Genomic DNA, 21,386 nt, shown 5'->3' with positions numbered 1-21,386 from the left:
TTTATTTGTTCCACTGGTAAATCATATCATTTCACAAAGGCTAGGATTTACTATCACTTTAAAGGCACAGGAAAGCTGAAATTAAATGTTCATGTTTCATCAGGCCATACTCCCTATCACCACATTCTGTATTTAGTACATTTGACAGTGTTCTCAGAAGGTCAAAAACAGTACTTGAGAATGTACATTTTGTGTTTAAAGGGACACCGTGGTGCAACATTTTCTATCATGCTTATGAAAGAAAATATGTTTAAGGACTTATCAGCTCACCCACTATGGATTACCCCGTCCAGAGTACTTTAAAAATAGAAGGAAAGCACTACCTTTGCAAATGAACCAAAATAATATGTCAGAAAGTGTGGAAAAAGCCAAATGGGTACTCACATTTTGATTGAGCACACCTATGTGCTGGTAGGAGCAAGCTGATATATTTCAAAGGGTGTATCAGCTCACCCACTCTGAGCTCTCCCAAAGATCAGGATTCAATGCAGGACAGGAAATATGTATGTCTGTGTCCAAACCAAATCGAAGTGGGCACAGCAATATAAGGTGATACCACTACACTTTAATTTTAAAAAACCTTTGATGTTTATTAAAAACAATATCATTAAAAACAAGTAGTGGATTAAGGGGTATCACAGTATACCCTTAATATGCAATGCGTTTCTCAGCCCCAGATAGGCTGTTTCATCAGGCATAGAATCGCCCTACAACTGTCCTGCTATTTAAATCATTATTACACCCATCAGAAATAATTTAATAGGCCACGCCCACAAAGGGCGTGTATAACAAGTAAATCAAACAATACATATATGAATTAATTAAACAGGTCTCATTCTATTCTCAGTAGTTTTGAGTTATGTTGAAATACCAATCTTCCTATTATTATTATTATTATTATTATCGGTTATTTGTAGAGCGCCAACAGATTCCGCAGCGCTATGCCTACATTCCTACAAGCCATTATAGCCCCTTTTATCCCTATGTTTGTTTCGTATTTGTAACAATTAATTAAAAGTAGTGCCCTACCTGAAAAAGTTCGGCGTTAGTGTGGGCTCGCTACTTTGATTGCAGCTTGTGACCGAAGTGAGTCTCAGCGTGATAAACATTTACTGCATCTTGCTTCCATGTAAACAAATAGCCCTCCCACCTATTTTTGAGTGTATAACGCGTGCATGTGATCACTAACTGACCAATCACAGCAAACTCTGTTCGTCATCAATTCTCCGTATGCCGACAATTATCCTTACTGACCAATAGCGCAACTTTTACAGCCTACTGGGGACATCCCTGTCTTATGGTCATGACTGACAGAACGCTGTCATAGGAATATTCACAGCATTAGTGCTCTATTTGATGTAAATTATGTGTCATCAAATTCCTGTCTTATGGTTACGACTATCAGAACGCTATCATAGGAAAACTGACCACATCAGTACTCTATATAATGTGAATTATTTGTCATCTCTGTGCATTAAAAACAAGATGAATATAATGAAATTGAGTTAGTAATGTGATACGTTACATATGTGAAAAATATATTGATAAGAATAACAATATATAGGTGATAAATCTTCTTAAATTTAACATATGATCATATGTGATAATAATACGTGTATATATGTATGGAAAATAAGAATGAGGATAATCCTCTTAAATAGAACATATAATCATATGTGATAATTATACTAAAAACTGTCTGTGAAATAGCTCGTGTGAATCTGTGAAGTGTACACAAACCATAGAATAATTACTATTGTGCTGTTCTAGGGAATAAACCATAAAGGGTGCTTAGTATCCATACTAAAAAGTATACATTACTAACTAACTAAATCAAATGTCATACAGACAACATAAATCCAAAATAAGTCTATAAGAATGAGTGCTCAAAAAAATCACATGTAATGGGTGTTAGAATGTGATACATAGTATATTTATAAAGAACAACAGATACCTATAATAAAGCTATATAGACAGAGTGTATTTATTATAGACTTTGTGTGAATGTGCTGTGTATTCTAAACCTATTCAATATCCAAAACAATGGTGTCTATCGATGAACAGAAAACATTACATACACGACAAGACTTGTACACTGCATTCATAATGATACAATACACTAGCGGCTAGATTTAGAGTTTTGTCGGTAACGACCCGCGTAGCTAACGCTGGCTTTTTTCTGGCCGCACCTTTTAAATAACTCTGGTATTGAGAGTTCACAGAATGGCTGCGTTAGGCTCCAAAAAGGGAGCGTACAGGCATATTTACCGACACTGCAACTCTCGATACCAGAGTTGCTTACGGACACGGCCAGCTTCAAAAACGTGCTCGTGTACGATTCCCCCATAGAAAACAATGGGGCTGTTTGAGCTGAAAAAAAAACTAACACCTGCAAAAAAGCCGCGTTCAGCTCCTAACGCAGCCCCATTGTTTCCTATGGGGAAACACTTCCTACGTCTGCACCTAACACTCTAACATGTACCCCGAGTCTAAACACCCCTAACCTTACACTTATTAACCCCTAATCTGCCGCCCCCGCTATAGCTGACCCCTGCATATTATTTTTAACCCCTAATCTGCTGCTCCGTACACCCCCGCCACCTACATTATCCCTATGTACCCCTAATCTGCTGCCCTAACATCGCCGACCCCTATATTATATTTATTAACCCCTAATCTGCTGCCCCCAACGTCGCCTCCACCTAACTACACTTATTAACCCCTAATCTACCGACCGGACCTGAGCGCTACTATAATAAATGTATTAACCCCTAATCCGCCTCACTCCCGCCTCAATAACCCTATAATAAATAGTATTAACCCCTAATCTGCCCTCCCTAACATTGCCGACACCTAACTTCAAGTATTAACCCCTAATCTGCCGACAGGAGCTCACCGCTACTCTAATAAATGTATTAACCCTTAAAGCTAAGTCTAACTTTAACCCTAACACCCCCTTAAATTAAATATAATTTAAATCTAACGAAATAAATTAACTCTTATTAAATAAATTATTCCTATTTAAAGCTAAATACTTACCTGTAAAATAAACCCTAATATAGCTACAATATAAATTATAATTATATTATAGCTATTTTAGGATTTATATTTATTTTACAGGTAACTTTGTATTTATTTTAACCAGGTACAATAGCTATTAAATAGTTAAGAACTATTTAATAGCTAAAATAGTTAAAATAATTAACTTAATTTACAAAATTACCTGTAAAATAAATCCTAACCTAAGTTACAATTAAACCTAACACTACACTATCAATAAATAAATTAAATACAATTCCTACAAATAAGTACAATTAAATAAACTAACTAAACAAAAAATAAAAAAATATTTACAAACATTAGAAAAAATTACAACAATTTTAAACTAATTACACCTACTCTAAGCCCCCTAATAAAATAACAAAGACCCCCAAAATAAAAAAATGCCCTACCCTATTCTAAATTACAAAAGTTCAAAGCTCTTTTACCTTACCAGCCCTGAACAGGGCCCTTTGCGGGGCATGCCCCAAAGAATTCAGCTCTTTTGCCTGTAAAAAAAAACATACAATACCCCCCCCCAACATTACAACCCACCACCCACATACCCCTAATCTAACCCAAACCCCCCTTAAATAAACCTAACACTAAGCCCCTGAAGATCTTCCTACCTTGTCTTCACCATGCCAGGTATCACAGATCGTTCCAGGCTCCAAAATCTTCATCCAAGCCCAAGCGGGGGCTAGACATCCATCATCCGATGGCTGAAGAAGTCCAGAAGAGGCTCCAAAGTCTTCATCCTATCCGGGAAGAAGAGTAGATCCGGACCGGCAACCATCTTCTTCCAAGCGGCATCTTCTATCTTCATCCGATGAGGACCGGCTCCATCTTGAAGACCTCCATTTTATTAGGGGGCTTAGAGTAGGTGTAATTAGTTTAAAATTGTTGTAATTTTTTTCTAATGTTTGTAAATATTTTTTTATTTTTTGTAACTTAGTTCTTTTTTATTTTTTGTACTTTAGTTAGTTTATTTAATTGTATTTATTTGTAGGAATTGTATTTAATTTATTTATTGATAGTGTAGTGTTAGATTTAATTGTAGGTAATTGTAGGTATTTTATTTAATTTATTTATTGATAGTGTAGTGTTAGGTTTAATTGTAACTTAGGTTAGGATTTATTTTACAGGTAATTTTGTAATTATTTTAACTATTTTAGCTATTAAATAGTTCTTAACTATTTAATAGCTATTGTACCTGGTTAAAATAAATACAAAGTTACCTGTAAAATAAATATAAATCCTAAAATAGCTATAATATAATTATAATTTATATTGTAGCTATATTAGGGTTTATTTTACAGGTAAGTATTTAGCTTTAAATAGGAATAATTTATTTAATAAGAGTTAATTTATTTTGTTAGATTTAAATTATATTTAACTTAGGGGGGTGTTAGTGTTAGGGTTAGACTTAGCTTTAGGGGTTAATCCATTTATTACAGTAGCGGCGAGATTCGGTCGGCAGATTAGGGGTTAAAAATTGAAGTTAGGTGTCGGCGATAGGGAGGGCAGATTAGGGGTTAATACTATTTATTATAGGGTTATTGAGGCGGGAGTGAGGCGGATTAGGGGTTAATAACTTTATTATAGTAGCGGTGAGATCCGCTCGGCAGATTAGGGGTTAATAAGTGTAGGCAGGTGGAGGCGACGTTGAGGGGGGCAGATTAGGGGTTAATAAATATAATATAGGGGTCGGCGGTGTTAGGGGCAGCAGATTAGGGGTACATAAGGATAACGTAGGTGGCGGCTCTTTGCGGTCGGCAGATTAGGGGTTAATTATTATAGGTAGCTGGCGGCGACGTTGTGGGGGGCAGGTTAGGGGTTAATAAATATAATATAGGGGTCGGCGGTGTTAGGGGCAACAGATTAGGGGTACATAAGGATAACGTAGGTGGCGGTCGGCAGATTAGGGGTTAAAAATTTTAATAGAGTGGCGGCGATGTGGGGGGACCTCGGTTTAGGGGTACATAGGTAGTTTATGGGTGTTAGTGTACTTTAGAGCACAGTAGTTAAGAGCTTTATGAACCAGCGTTAGCCCAGAAAGCTCTTAACTACTGACTTTTTTCTGCGGCTGGAGTTTTGTCGTTAGAATTCTAACACTCACTTCAGACACGACTCTAAATACCGGAGTTAGAAAGATCCCATTGAAAAGATAGGATACGCAATTGACGTAAGGGGATCTGCGGTATGGAAAAGTTGCGGCTGCAAAGTGAGCGTTAGACCCTTTCCTGACTGACTCCAAATACCGGCGGTAGCCTAAAACCAGCGTTAGGAGCCTCTAACGCTGGTTTTCACGGCTACCGCCAAACTCTAAATCTAGGCCATAATTAATAACCATAGTATATGCAAAAAAATGTTTTCAAAATGTCTGAAAGTGACTAAAGAAACCTCTAAATAAATAGGCTCATTAAGCATATGAAAATGTCATTATTAAATTAACACATAACATGAATAAAAAGAAGGTTGCGAATATATCTAAACTTCCGAATACAAGATGGACTAGGTCTGAGTTCAGACCAGTTAAAAAATTGATAAATCTAGCATCTCATTTAAACCAGAGGGAAACAAAGATTGGAAACAAAATATCCAATATGTTTCCCTCTGGCGTAACTGAGTGTATCTGTTGTGACCCACTGTGCAAGCTATATGTTCTAAGGGAGTTATTTTAAAGGAATGATGACAACCATTATGTTGGACCATGATATGTCTTGAAATACTGTGTTTCATGGAGCGATATTTTTTTTCCCCCCAACATCTTTTTTTTTAAGATTAACAAAAGATTACATTCTGTTGGAGACGCAGCACCAGAAGATGACAAAAAAATAAATGAATGTTGGTTTTTGTTATCTTTACAACTCGAGAATATCATAACATAACAACAAAACATACATAACATATTTAAGAAGTGAGTCCAAAATAAATGAAGTTGTCGATAAGCTGAACAATAGCAGAGTTCACTACTTTTACTCTTCTCTTGCACATCTGATTTTTACAGCTCTTGAGAAAGACGAGTTTTTTCGCTCAAACGCGTAGAGCAAATTCAAAGAGCTTTTTATTGGTCCATAGAGACTTGTTTTAATAAATGTTTGTTTTGTAACAAATACTTGGTTGCTGCTTTTTGGAACATGGTACAACATTGCTACATTTATCCTGTCAGGAGCTGGAGTCTGATTACTTCGTAGTGAGTATACTGCACATTATTCAAATGGTTGAATACAACACCTTTCAGGGAGAAAATCTCTTTATTTGCAGTTACATCTATACAATGGGAAAGTAGATAGAAACTTCGCTACACGCCCATTAGTTACACAAGGAGCCGGATTCCGATTATCTCGGAGTGAGTATACTGCTTAATATTTATATTTTTGAATACAACACTTCTCAGTGAAAGTTTTATCACTTACAGCTACGCCCAGATTTAGTGGGAAACAGATAGAACTGAGTAACACATTAAGCTCCTAATTTTATTAAAGATAAGCAATTAAAATTAACACTTTATTAAACATTTATATAAAGACGAACAAGTTACTTAAATTGGATCAATCAGAGAAATGGATAATGACCATCCATTTCTATATAATCATTTGAAATGATCCAACTATAAGTTAAAAACAAAATCTAAAATAAAGGGCTACGTGGCCTAGCAAGTACCCACAGTGCTGTATGAAGATAATATGAGGGAATAGGTTTGTGTAATATAGGGGGCAAGAAGAGTATCACTATATTCTCATAATCACCCCTTGCCATAAGAAGACACAGTTTGATTTTGACTATACAATTGTATGAATGATGTGTTAAGCTATAGGGACACTAGCTAGCAATTGGCTGACTGGGTTAAATCCCAGCAGTACGCAGGCAGGAGGACGCCTTTGAGCGCATAGTCTGTGTGCAGTGTTTGGATATCTATCCCCCCTATATTACACAAACCTATTCCCTCATATTATCTTCATACAGCACTGTGGGTACTTGCTAGGCCACGTAGCCCTTTATTTTAGATTTTGTTTTTCACTTATAGTTGGATCATTTCAAATGATTATATAGAAATGGATGGTCATTACCCATTTCTCTGATTGATACAATTTAAATAACTTGTTCGTCTTTATATATATGTTTAATAAAGTGTTAATTTTAATTGCTTATCTTTAATAAAATTAGTGTCTAATTCAGCACTTGGCTTCAATGCCACAAATCCTTTGAATCTCCCCTAACCCAGTAGTACACATTAAGCTCCCCAATCAAGCTGTACTCTGAATTTTTCGGAGTAAGTATGCTGCACTAATTATCAAGTGTCGCTCTACACAAATCAAAGTCGAGTTATTTTTATTCCCAGCTCAAATCGAAACACCACAAAAAGAATTCTCTAGGACCTGCGCCTCTATATGCACTACCTACATTTCTAAACAGTCATTTGGGAGAGACTTATATAAGGCAGCAGTTCATTAATAAGGGGAGTATTATTCTTGTCATATCTGTACTGAGATTGTTATAACATCTACCATATCTTGTATAGAATTATTTTGTATATACTGATCTTTTGAACAAACTAATGCCCTATAAAAAATAAAGGTATATTCGAGGAGAGATACATTTACAACTCTAACTGGAGGGTGAATCTGGTATTCTATGGCTGCTACATAGATTACCTCATTTTCATCTCGAATGGTTCTGTTGAAGAAGCAACCCTGTTTGTAAACAGCTTAAATTCTAATTCAATGGGTTTTTCATTCACACATAATTTGCAATTATCTAAAATTGAATATTTGGATGTAGTTTTGGAGTGGACTGATGAGGGGAATGTTTTGTCTTCCACCTATTTCAAAGAAGTTGTCAGTGATAACTTCTTTCATTTTTCTAGCAACCATCTAAATAGTTGGAAGACAAACATTCCCTACAGTCAGTTCAGATGGATTAGGAGAAACTGTAGCACCGTGGAGCTTTTTGATGCACAGTCTGAAATCTTGATCACGAGATTTAAAGAGAAAGGATACCCGCTCCATCTTATCAATGATAGTTATCTTAGAGCAAAAATGTGAATAGGGGTGATATCCTTGCACCCAAATCTATGGGAAAAGATAAACAGAAGGATGAAAATCGCTCAAACAATCCAGCATTCATCACACAATACAATTCAGAGCATAAACAAATCAGACAGATCATTAATAAATATTGGCCTATAGTCCTTAAGGATCCGTATTTGAAAAATACCTTGGAAAAGAATCCTAGATTAGTATTTCGAAGAGCACCAACCCTTAAGCAGAAATTAGCCCAGAGCAAAGTGGTTATATCTAAAAAGAAAAACATACACAATAATAAAAAATCTCTCCGTCACCAATAGAAGTAGAATTGGAGCTTTTAGATGTAATAAAAACAGATGCCATATGTGCAAGTATATAACACATGGGAGTTAAACAGTGACATGTCATGTAACAGGAGAAACCTTCACTATAAAAAGCCATATTGATTGTGGCAGTAATTATGGCCTGTGTATATATATTTCTCCTCCATCCTGGACAGTTTTTGTATGGGCAGATACATATATACATATAGAATTTCTCATTTGGGGTGTCCTTTTAGCTATGACTTACTGTGGATTAGGTACTCAACAAATGACCTGTTTGATATATTTAATAAATCCCTGGGGTATCTTTAGAATAATTTGATTTTTTTTTTTGTTAAATACAGTTCTGAACTTCTTTGTGATAAGTTTGTGTTCTATATATATAAGAACACTATCCAACGATACCATTTTGGGTGTATTTTGATAATTGGGACACACTGTGGAACTTAGATAGAGTTTGAACATAGAAAGTGAACAATCCTTTGGAGTTAGGGCATTTACTAATTTTATACTGATTTGGCCATATTTCAATTGGAAGTATGGAGCACCTGCTTTCTATAGCTTTGTAGTCACATCCTTTGGATGAGCTGTACTTTCAGATACTTACTGAGCATTTATGGCTTTAAATGATAGCGCTATGTCTTTTTTGATGGTCATGCCCACTATGACTGAATGGGTAGGGTTGGTTGGAAGGTAACGGTTAGAGACCGCCCCCATTAGGCGTTCGGTATGCAGCAAGAGACGCCACATATGCAGCATCAATTAAGCATTTGAGTAAGTTTAGTTTATACATTAGAGCGTTATACACTGTAAGATGTCCAGTATTGCCTTTGTCCCACTAAGGTATGATGTCATGTATGTGAACACTATATTAATAGTCTATATTTGTTAAACATTGTGATTTATTTGCAGGGGGAAGTAAAACAGCTTGGATTTACACAATTAGAAACAATTGACTACTACATTGGTAGTGGAACATATTTTTAAATACAAAATTTGATTACAATGTAAATTTTAGAGAGGAATATGGGAATACACCCAAATTATGAGTATAACCTGTGATAGATTAATGTAGTCACTTTAGTACTGAATAATTCATTAAGATCCCTTCATAAGTATAAAAGATTTGGCTCCTATTCAATTTATTTAGCACATATACTACCCTGAACTGATGTTTGTAATAGAATGTTCTATTTATATATTAATTTTAGATATGACATAATATATGATTGTTTATTTGTATTGATAGGGGGTTCTTCTTTGATGAGGAGGAGGGGTTACACACCCCACTGTTTTTTATACATGCTAAATAAAGCACGCTTGAAGATTTTCCAGAGAAGTGCATGTCGTATGTGGACTCTATATCTATCTATCTATATATCTATGTATACAGGCATACCTCATTTTATTGCGCTTCGCTTTATTGCACTTTACAAATATTGCTCTTTTTACAAATTGAAGGTTTGTGCAACCCTGTATCAAGCAAGTCTATCTGTGCCATTTTTCCAAAATATATACAGTATATATATATATATATACAGTATATAAACACATTAATACACAGATATACACATGAAAACACATATATACACACCAAAATATACACACCACCAGTAAAATGATTATGACTCACTGAAGGCTCAGATGATGGTAAGCATTTTTTAGCAATAAAGTTTTTTAATTAAGGTATGTAAATTGTTTTTTTTAGACACTTAATAGACTACAGTATAGTGTCAGTATAACTTTTATATGCACTGGGAAATAAACTAATTAGTGTGACTCACTTTATTGCTATATTAATTTAATTGTGATGGTCTGAAACTGAATCTGCAATAGATATATATATATACTGTATACACACACATACATTTACAGAGTGAAAATGTCCACTAGTCCCGAGTGAGCATAACATTGGAGAGGACAAGTAAGAAATTTGACTTTTTCCTATTTATTTTTTTAAAATACTTTTTATTGGTTTTTCAAATAATACAACATACTGTAAATAATGATTGTCATTCAGTTACAAGATATAACATCAAGATATGTGAATGGACATCAATAAGTGGTCTCCATAATGTCCAATAATATCTTAGGAGCTTATTTAAAGCTACGCCAGTGAAGCATTGTTTATGGAAAGTAATTTTTCCCTTTCTTGTGTGTTATTCCATTCCATTGGGTTACTCTTTGGTTTTTGATCTGGAAATAAAAATAACCTGCAAGCATCTTTTCACAATGAATGGATTATACATATGCATATAATCACAATTAGAGGGTATGTTATATATTCATTGGTGTAAGTGCTAATCTGTTGCTAGTGAGTCTATGTTGAGAGTAAAGTTTGGCAATACCTTATGGCTCCAAAAATGATAGAACAGGTCCGGGGTCAGATTTAAAAAATCAAAAACTTTATTGTAACAATTTAAAATCCAAACATGGGGACAGAACACAGAAAGTCCAAAACACCTAGAACTGTGGCTTACGCGTTTCGGCCGTAGCCTTACTCATAGCCAATATCACATTGCTAATCAATTCAGTTTAAAAAAGGCCCCCCTGGGCTGTGATTGGTTCAAAAACAATAGGCGTGTTTGAACTTTGATTAGTTTCCTGTGAAACTTAACAAGTGTCAACTACAAGTCAAACCAGCATAATAAAGCAATGATTATAAGGCATTTCACAGACAAATATATATAAAAGAATAGAACTGCAAACACTGTATATCGGCTTTCTCTAATGTAAAACCTAACCTTTAGAGTTATCCTAATGTATCATATTGCAGTGTTTATAAATTGAAACTGACCTGTTACTAATAAAAGTTATACCAGTCTCAAATATGTAATATTCTATGTATATATAAATGACTATCCTAAAGCTGTAAGTGAAAAAATGTCAATAAGTGTACAGCAAACCCAATCTATAAATCTATGGATTAAATGTTGTTAGGTGTATCAAAATACATATGTCAATGAGTATGACTTAATGCCTAAGGATGGAACAAATACATAAATCAGAATGAAATTTTAATTTAATTTTAATATACTCCTTTGAATCCAAAAGAGCTAAGGGATATCTGTCTGAATTATTCCCAATAATTAATTAGATCATATTGGGAATTTAAGCCTTTGGGGTATCTGGTTTCCAGCTGGAAAATCCAGAACATTTCTCGTTTTTCTAACAGTTTTTCTTTGTCACCCCCCCTCTGGGGGGTAATCACTTGTTCAATGGCCTTCCATCTTAGTGAAGCAATACTATTGCGATGTTTTGTGACAAAGTGCTGCACAATTGGAGTGGTTGCTTTACCCACTTTGATGGTACTAAAATGTTCCCGCATACGGGATCTTACGTCTCTAGTCGTAAGTCCTATATATTGGACCTGACATTGTGTACACTCCAACATATAAATGACATTGCTAGATGAACAGTTAAGACATCTTTCAATGTCATATGTTTTGCCTGTGACTGTAGAGGAAAAGGTAGTTGTTATATCCATATAATCACATGGTTTACACCTGGTGTGTCCACATCTAAACATGCCCCTATGTTGTAGCCATGAACTAGTTGGTTGTTTAGTAGGTTTTAGTTTGGAAGGGGAGAGTATGTTGCCAAGTGTACAGGCCCTTCTGTATGAGCATCTCAGACCATTATCAACAGTGTCAATTAATTTATCATCCGCCCTTAACATGCCATAATGTTTCCGAACTATACCACAAATTTGTTGGTATTGAGCACTAAATGTGGTAACAAATGTGACTCCCTTATGTTCGGATGAGGCGATATCACCACTTTTAGGGGTGAGCAAAGATCTTCTATCTAGGTGTTTAACCTCATTTATAGCCTTGGTTATGTCTGAATTTTTGTAGCCCCTCTCTTTGAGGCGACTCACTAGATCTTCCGACTGTTTTTCATATGTTTGTGGATCAGAACAGTTTCGTTTAAGTCTAATCAGCTGTCCCTTTGCTATCGCATAAGGGACATGCTTAGGATGGCAGCTCCGGCCATGTAACAAAGTATTGCCCGAGATCGGTTTCCTGTAACTACTAGTTACAATCCTGCCATCAGACATGCCCCTCATCGTGATATCAAGGAAGTTTATTTCATAGGGTTCTATCTCAAAAGTGAACCCAAGATTGAGATCATTATCATTGATCCAAGTCATAAACTCAGTGATGCTGCACCTGTCCCCCTTCCAAATAAATAGAAGGTCATCAATGAAACGCTTATAAAAAGCAATTTCATTGATGTATGGGTTGATTTGTGTATAGACGTGGGACAGCTCCCACCAACCTAAGTATAGGTTGGCGTATGAAGGTGCAAATTTGGCACCCATAGCTGTCCCACGTCTCTGCAAGAAAAACTCACCCTCAAATTCGAAATAATTGTGGGTCAACAAAAATAGAGTGACCCTCAATATAAAATCCTGATATGGTATGGAAAAATTGGTTTGTTCTGCCAAAAAATATCTCAAAGCTTGTATCCCCTTATCATGTGGGATCATGGAATATAACGATGTTACATCCACTGTGACCCACATGCTGTCAGTACTCCATTTCTCAGACTCAAGTAATTGTAACACATGTGTGGTGTCTTTCAAATGACTGGGTAACTGGGTGACCAATGGCTGTAATATCGCATCCAACCATTGGGATACATTTTCCGTGTATGACCCAATCCCGCTGACAATGGGTCTACCCTTCACACCCTCCAAAGATTTATGAACCTTCGGAAGGTGATGAAAGATAGGAGTGACAGGGTGGTCGACCAAAAGATAGTCATAGGTGTTTCTGTCTAGGAAGCCACTCTCCAGGCCATCATCCAAAAGATCTTTGAGTTCCTTTTGGAAAAACCATATGGGGTTGTGGTCAAGTTTTATATAACTCTCTGTGTCTAACAGTTGCCTGTTGGCTTCCAGTATGTAATCAGACCTATTCATGACAACCACCGAGCCACCTTTGTCAGCTCCTTTCACCACCAACGCTTTGTTGTTCTGAATAGATTTTAGGGCTGTTTTCTCCTGTTTAGTCAAATTGTTAGTAGTACATATATGCGTATTTTTCAAGCTAACAAGATCCTGCTCTACCCTTTTATAAAAGGTTTCTAAGACATTGCCACGTGAATGAATTGGATAAAATTTAGACTTGTTTCTAAATCTGACTTGTTTATCCACTATTTGACTGGGGGACAGAGAGCCCTCATTCAAAAGACTATTGAGATTGATAACATCACATTGTTCTGAGAAAGATAGGGGCTGACTCTGATCATCCACTCTCCCATCTGATGATGGAGTAGAATTGTCAGAGTCCTGGAAGTGCTTGCGCAGAGTTAAATTCCTTATTAGTTTATTGAGATCTAAGATGGTATTAAAAAGGTTGAAGTCATTAGTTGGAGCAAATACCTTATGGCTTACATACTATGGGAGGTATAAAATGGGAAAAGGGTAGTTAAACAAAGGAGTAAAGAGGGGATAGAAGAGTGGCAAGAAAGAAAAGAAGAGAAAGAGGAAAGAGGGAAAGAGAGGAAGAAGAAAAAAAAGAGGAGTGGGACTGCTTTTGAGCATGGTAGTGATAAGGGGGGGGGGGGGCGGCGTAAATTAGATCTCATCATTATTACTAATACCGGAGACTGACTAACTAACTCCCAGTCCTCCTCACGGGCATTGCCTCCAGGCCTCCCAGCACATACAGTGGGTTGTAATATTGTTGTTGGCGGTAAACACAGTGCTTTCCATTGATTCTATATAGGATATTATTGACAGGACCTTACTCCACCTCGGGCCCTTGGGATGGCGCCATGCCCTGGCAATTGCTAATTTAACCGCCATGAAAATATACACAACCAGATATAAAGAATGCCTAGCTAGTTTGTTTAAGAATCAAATAGAAAACCACAGCTTGAGGATGGTCAAAGTTCTCAACCTCCAAATTAGAACAACAGTGTATTTTAGGGCATTCTCACCACATGTGTAGAGGAGTGCCTATTCTTCCACAACCTCTCCAGCATAAAGGAGAATTAGAGTCAGATATCTAAGATAGGTGCAGGGGGGTATAGTGCCACTGGGTCAAAATCTTGCAATAAAGTTCATAATGTGTGGTGCAATGTATTGCTTTTTTGGTCAGGATAATCACAGAGTTCCATAGTTTCTCATTTGTTTCAAAGTTTAGAGACTTTTCCCAATTGCGAATATAGTGAGTTTTGTGGAAAAGAGGTGCTTGGAGGATATCTGCATTAGCTAGGGAAAACATTCTAGGGGTAAGTTTTCTAGATACCCAATGTTTTTCTCACTCAGTTGGTGCTCTCAAGAGAACCGACAGAAAGCGCCAGGATTTTAGAATTTTTTTTCATCTAAAGAATTAAAATTTAAGCAAAAATGGCGGGGATAACTGTGATTGAAAGTGAGGTACAGAAAATATCTTTTCATCTGGGAATAGGTCTTTAATATTCCTTATTCCCGATGCTAACCAGTCTGCACTTTTTCCTATTTTTAACCTTGAGTGAAGTAGTAACTATTTCTCTCTGGGCTATTAACTTTTACCACTTGTCTAGTAAATTATAGTAATATTTTTCCACCCTATACTCTATATAAGTGGCAAGTGCAAATGTGCATGCTACTAGTAACATCAAAAGAAACAAGTGGGTTGGCAGGAATCTAATTCATGTATGCCTAGGGGGCAAGGTGTGTATAAACACTACAAATACGAAAAACATCTAAAATCCAGTCTTGTTTCCATGATAATTCTGGAGTACCTTTTTATACTCTGTAGTAAGTGTAAATTGGCGCAATAGCAGTAAACTAATAATTTAACATGCACTGCCAAACTCTTGTATGTGCATAGCAATAATTTTTTAGTACACCCTGATGTTAACTAACTATCGGCCAGATTACGAGTTTTGCGTTATGAGGGGTGCAGTACTAACTTGCACGTTATTGTCACCGCTCACTTACCTACAGCGCTGGTATTACAGGTTTTTCTAAACCCGGCGTTATTAGGCAAGAAGTGAGCGTAGAGCAAAATTGTGCTCCATACCGCACTCCAATACCAGCGCTGCTTAAGTCAGCGGTGAGCTGGTTTTATGTGCTCGTGCACGATTTCCCCATAGACATCAATGGGGGAGCTGGATGAAAAAAAGTCTAACACCTGCAATAAAGCAGCGTAAAGCTCCGTAACGCAGCCCCAATGATTCCTATGGGGAAACTAAATTTATGTTTACACCTAACACCCTAACATGAACCCCGAGTCTAAACACCCTAATTTTACACTTATTAACCCCTAATCTGCTGCCCCCAACATCGCCGACACCTAAATTATATTTATTAACCCCTAATCTGCCACCCCGACATCGCAGACACCTACATTATACTTATTAACCCTTAATCTGCAGCTCCGGACATCGCCGCCACTATAATAAACATATTAACCCCTAAACCACCGCACTCCCGCATCACAAACACTAGTTAAATATTAACTGCTAATCTGCCATCCCCAATGTCGCCGCCACTATATTAAATGTATTAACCCTTAAACCTAAGTCTAACCCTAACCCTAACACCCCCTAACTTAAATATAATTAAAATAAATCTAAATAAAATTACTATCATTACCTAAATTATTCCTATTTAAAACTAAATACTTCTAGAAATATGGAATAAAAAGCGCAGAGTAAAAACACCAAACTCCTGATATACCTAAAAAGTCCCTAATATAGGCATGTAAAAAACAGATAAAATTATATTTAAACAGGAGCGCTGTAGCTAAAGGTGAATGTGAAACAAATTAAAACAGGTGATAGATTCCAAAAGATACGTGTTAAAACATCAATGTTGATAAATATTATAATAGTGACAAATGCTTAGTGATAAGGTTATTCGTGCATATTGTGAATAATCAGAAAAAGGGCTTGGTGAAGCAAAATAGACTAAAATAAACAGTGACAAGTAAAGTGTGGTTTAGCAAGGCTCTGCCTAAAAGTATTTAATGCAACATATGTAAATACAGAATAAAAAACACATATACTAAAAACGGACGTCTCCGTATAAAACAAAATATGCCAATACACCGACTTTTTCAAAATGTATCTCCTTATAGCCAGAAATGGGATAAAGCAGTCCCGGTAACAGTTAATATGTGGATAGATGATGCAGGCTTACCCCCAAACAATTGCGGCTCTTGATGAAGGAAAAGAGGAAATTACCGCCGTGGCGGAAGTGACGTCACTTATAGGGGCGCTGGCCTGACTGAGCACTCCGATTGGTTTCTGTTACGGTCGCTCTCAGGTTTCAGCTTCTTAGTTCACAGTGGCAAGGTATCCGCTCTTTATGTGCTCAGATGCACGCAGGATACTGATAACGGCTGTTTTGTACTGAATGCGACCGTTTAGAGTAGATGCAAAAGTTCCATATATAACCTTCAATAAGGCTTATAGTGTTGGTACACAAGCAGGTACCAGGAGGATGCAAAATTCTTTAAAAGTTCCACAGATGACAAGCTGTATCAATCTGTAACAGCAACTGGTAGCTGTGAAATACTTCTTAAAATCAGAAGTTGGCAACAAACATCAACGCGTTTCTCCCTCTGCAGGGCTTTCTCAAGAGTCTAACCCTAACCCTAACACCCCCTAACTTAAATATAATTAAAATAAATCTAAATAAAATTACTATCATTACCTAAATTATTCCTATTTAAAACTAAATACTTACCTATAAAATAAACCCTAAGCTAGCTACAAAATAACTAATAATTACATTGTATCTATCTTAATGTTTATTTTTATTTTACAGGCAAGTTTGTATGTATTTTAATTAGGTAGAATAGTTACTAAATAGTTATTAACTATTTACTAACTACCTAGCTAAAATAAATACAAATTTACCTGTAAAATAAAACCTAACCTGTGTTACACTAACACCTAACATTACACAACAATTAAATAAATTACATAAATTAAATACAATTACCTAAATTACAACCCCCCCCACTAAATTACAGAAAATAAAAAACAAATTATCATATATATATAAACTAATTTCATTTAATCTAATAGCCCTATCAAAATAAAAAAGCTCCCCCAAAATAAAAATAAAAACCTAGCCTAAACTAAACTACCAATAGCCCTTAAAAGGGCCTTTTGCGGGGCATTGCCCCAAAGAAATCAGCTCTTTTACCTGTAAAAAAAAATACAAACAACCCCCCAACAGTAAAACCCACCACCCACACAACCAACCCCCCAAATAAAAACCTAACTAAAAAACCTAAGCTCCCCATTGCCCTGAATAGGGCATTTGGATGGGCATTGCCCTTAAAAGGGCATTTAACTCTATTGCTGCCCAAACCCTAACCTAAAAATAAAACCCACCCAATAAACACTTAAAAAAAACCTAACAATAACCCCCAAAGTTCCACTTTGAAAACTAGACATCCATCCTCAACGAAGCCTGGAGAAGTCCTCAACGAAGCGTAAAGAATTCCTCAATGAAGCCGGGAGAAGTCTTCATCCAAGCCGGCAGAAGTGGTCCTCCAGACTGGCAGAAGTCTTCATCCAGACGGCATCTTCTATCTTCATCCATTCTGCACGGAGCGGGTCCATCTTCAAGACATCCGGCACGGAGCATCCTCATCTTCCGACGTCTAACTAAGAATGAAGGTTCCTTTAAATGACATCATCCAAGATGGTGTCCCTTGAATTCCGATTGGCTGATAGAATTCTATCAGCCAATCGGAATTAAAGGTGAAAAAGTCCTATTGGCTGATGCAATCAGCCAATAGAATTGAGCTTCAATCCTATTGGCTGATCCAATCAGCCAATAGGATTGAGCTTGCATTCTATTGGCTGTTCCAATCATCCAATAGAATGCAAGCTCAATCCTATTGGCTGATTGCATCAGCCAATAGGAATTTTTCCTTTAAATTACGTCATCCAAGATGGCGTCACCTTGAATTCTATCAGCCAATCAGAATTCAAGGGACGCCATCTTGGATGACGTAATTTAAAGGAACCTTCATTCTTAGTTAGACGTCCGAAGAAGAGGATGCTCCGCGCCGGATGTCTTGAAGATGGACCTGCTCCGCGCTGGATGGATGAAGATAGAAGATGCCGTCTGGATAAAGACTTCTGCCCGTCTGGAGGACCACTTCTGCCGGCTTGGATGAAGACTTATCCCGGCTTCGTTGAGGATGGAGGTCCGGTCTTCAAAACTGTAAGTGGATCTGCGGGGGTTAGCAATAGAGGGGTTTAGCAATAGAGCTAAATGCCCTTTTAAGGGCAGTACCCATCCAAATGCCCTTTTCAGGGCAATGGGGAGCTTAGTTTTTTTTTTAGTTAGGATTTTATTTGGGGGGTTGGTTGTGTGGGTGGTGAGTTTTACTGTTGGGGGGTTGTTTGTATTTTTTTTTACAGGTAAAAGAGATGATTTCTTTGGGGCAATGCCCCGCAAAAGGCCCTTTTAAGGGCTATTGGTAGTTTAGTTTAGGCTAGGTTTTTTTTTATTTTGGGGGGCTTTTTTATTTTGATAGGGCTATGTGTAATTAGTTTAAATATCTGATAATTTGTTTTTTATTTTCTGTAATTTAGTGGGGGGGTTTTAATTTAGGTAATGTATTTAATTTATGTAATTTATGTAATTGTTGTGTAATGTTAGATGTTAGTATAACTCAGATTAGGTTTTATTTTAAAGGTAAATTTGTATTTATTTTAGCTAGGTAGTTAGTAAATAGTTAATAAATATTTAGTAACTATTCTACCGTGTTAAAATAAATACAAACTTGCCTGTAAAATAAAAATAAACCCTAAGCTAGCTACAATGTAACTATTAGTTATATTGTAGCTAGCTTAGGGTTTATTTTGTTTTAAATAGGAATTATTTAGGTAATGATAGTAGGTTTTATTTAGATTTATTTTAATTATATTTGTTAGGGGGTGTTAGGGTTAGACTTAGGTTTAGGGGTTAATAAATTTAGTATAGTGGCGGTGACGTTGGGGGCGTTAATAACTGTGGTTAATAACTGTAATGTAGATTATGGCGATGTTAGGGACAGCAGATTAGGGGTTAATAATATTAAACTAGTGTTTGCAATGCAGGAGTACGGCGGTTTAGGGGTTAATATGTTTATTCTAGTGGTGGCGATGTCGGGAGTGGCAGAGGGGTTAATAATTTAATTTTAGTGTTTGTGATGCGGGAGGGCCTCGTTTTAGGGGTTAATAGGTAGGTTATGGGTGTTAGTGTACTTTTTAGCACTTTATTTATGAGTTTTATGCTACGGCTTTGTAGTGTAAAACTCATAACTACTGACTTTAGAATGCGTTACGAATCTTGCGGGATAGGCTGTACCGCTCACTTTTTAGCCTCCAAAAAAGCTTGTAATATCGGCGCTATGGAAGTCCCATTGAAAAAAAGACTTTATGAAAATTGCGCAAGTTAATTTGCGGTACGGCCAAAAAAGTGTGCGGGACAACTGTACCTACAAGACTCGTAATAGCAGCGGTAGAGAAAAAGCAGCGTTATAACCCATAACGCTGCTTTTTTTTACTCATTACACAAAAGTCGTAATCTAGCCGTATGCTAGTTTAATACAATGATAAAATTCCATGCCTCGAGTATAGGTAAGTGATATGAGTTTACTCTCCATTAGAATTCTATATAAACACATTATGGGTGGCATTATATTACTTATGACTAAGGAAACTATTTTAGAATATTTTTTTACATATACAATTTTTCTAAAATAACAATTGAGGCATTCTGAAACTGTAATTGACATAGTAAACAGAGAAGTAGATACATATATTTTGAATTGTTTAAGAATGTGCTGATGGGAGAGGAATTGCAAAGTAGGGAATTTGCATGACCTACTCTATGTTTTGGTTTGGTTTATTTGCTTGTTTGTTTGTTTAAAAAAAAAGCATATTTTTACTTCAACAATTAAATTTATTATAAATATATTCCAGAAAAAAAGTACAAAAAATATTATTGCAATAAATTAGTCAATAGAATTGCAGTCCAGGAAGAAAGTGCTTCTGTGTTAGTAGACAAAAAGAGTTAGCATTTAGATCATTAAAACCTCCACATATCTAGTTTTATAGCTTTTGAGTTCTTTTTGGTTTAATTACTGATATCATCTTCCTCAGAGTCACTGTCACTGTCTGTCTCTTGATAGAAGGAAATAGTTGCTTGGACAGGAAAGTTCCTTAGGAGATCTTCTGCATCCTGATATAGGAAGTCATAGCACTTTGAACTGGGCCAAAACAACCTGCAACCAATGCAAGAAAAGTGCCTAAATTAAACAGATCACATGATAAAAACAACAGTTAGGTTCCTCTTATATATCACAGTTCTTGCTTAAAAATATTAGAGTAAATTATGTTTTGAAGCACATCTCTACTAAGTGGTTAATTTATAATATATATATATATATATATATATATATATATATATATATATATATATATATATATATATATATATATATATATATATATATATATATATGTTAAAACAACATTGTTAGAAAGATTTAAAGTAGGTCAAATATAAAATATGTACTATCTAATAATATATAAAACAAAAAACTCCACAATCAATAAACTGGTTTCATTTGGAGTTTACAATAATGCAAACAATGTCTGTTTTATGTGATACAGCCTAACCAGTGTCATTTTTAGTTTACATATAATGTTTGTGAATGAGCCTGATTTGATCAGTTTAGATAATTGCCCAAGTGTATCATCACTGACACAGCTGCCTTATCATGTAAAGCCTCATTCCACACTATTTATTTTAGAACAGGTTTTTTTAAACTAAAAATGGTTGATGAGAAAAGTATGTAAAAGGACTTGAAAATACACTAATTTATTTGTATGTCAACTCATATGTGGTGTAAATGTGGCCTTTTCTTGCCATAATGTGATATTGTGGTACTTACTTAACAGGATGCTGATATGCCAGAAGTGTATGTTTGTCTTTGAACTGCCCTTGATTCTCAGGGAATGTCTATAGATAGAAAACAGT

General features: G+C 36.0%; 1 pseudogene; it reads right to left on the bottom strand.

The window, feature by feature from the left end:
* Positions 1–21,386, bottom strand: part of LOC128657645 (uncharacterized) — a 60,222-nt pseudogene that overhangs the window by 37,658 nt on the left and 1,178 nt on the right.

The sequence above is a fragment of the Bombina bombina genome, chromosome 4 (assembly GCF_027579735.1).
Source record: "Bombina bombina isolate aBomBom1 chromosome 4, aBomBom1.pri, whole genome shotgun sequence".
In the NCBI taxonomy this organism is placed as follows: Eukaryota; Metazoa; Chordata; class Amphibia; order Anura; family Bombinatoridae; genus Bombina; species Bombina bombina.
This window is presented reverse-complemented; position numbering and strand designations above follow the sequence as displayed.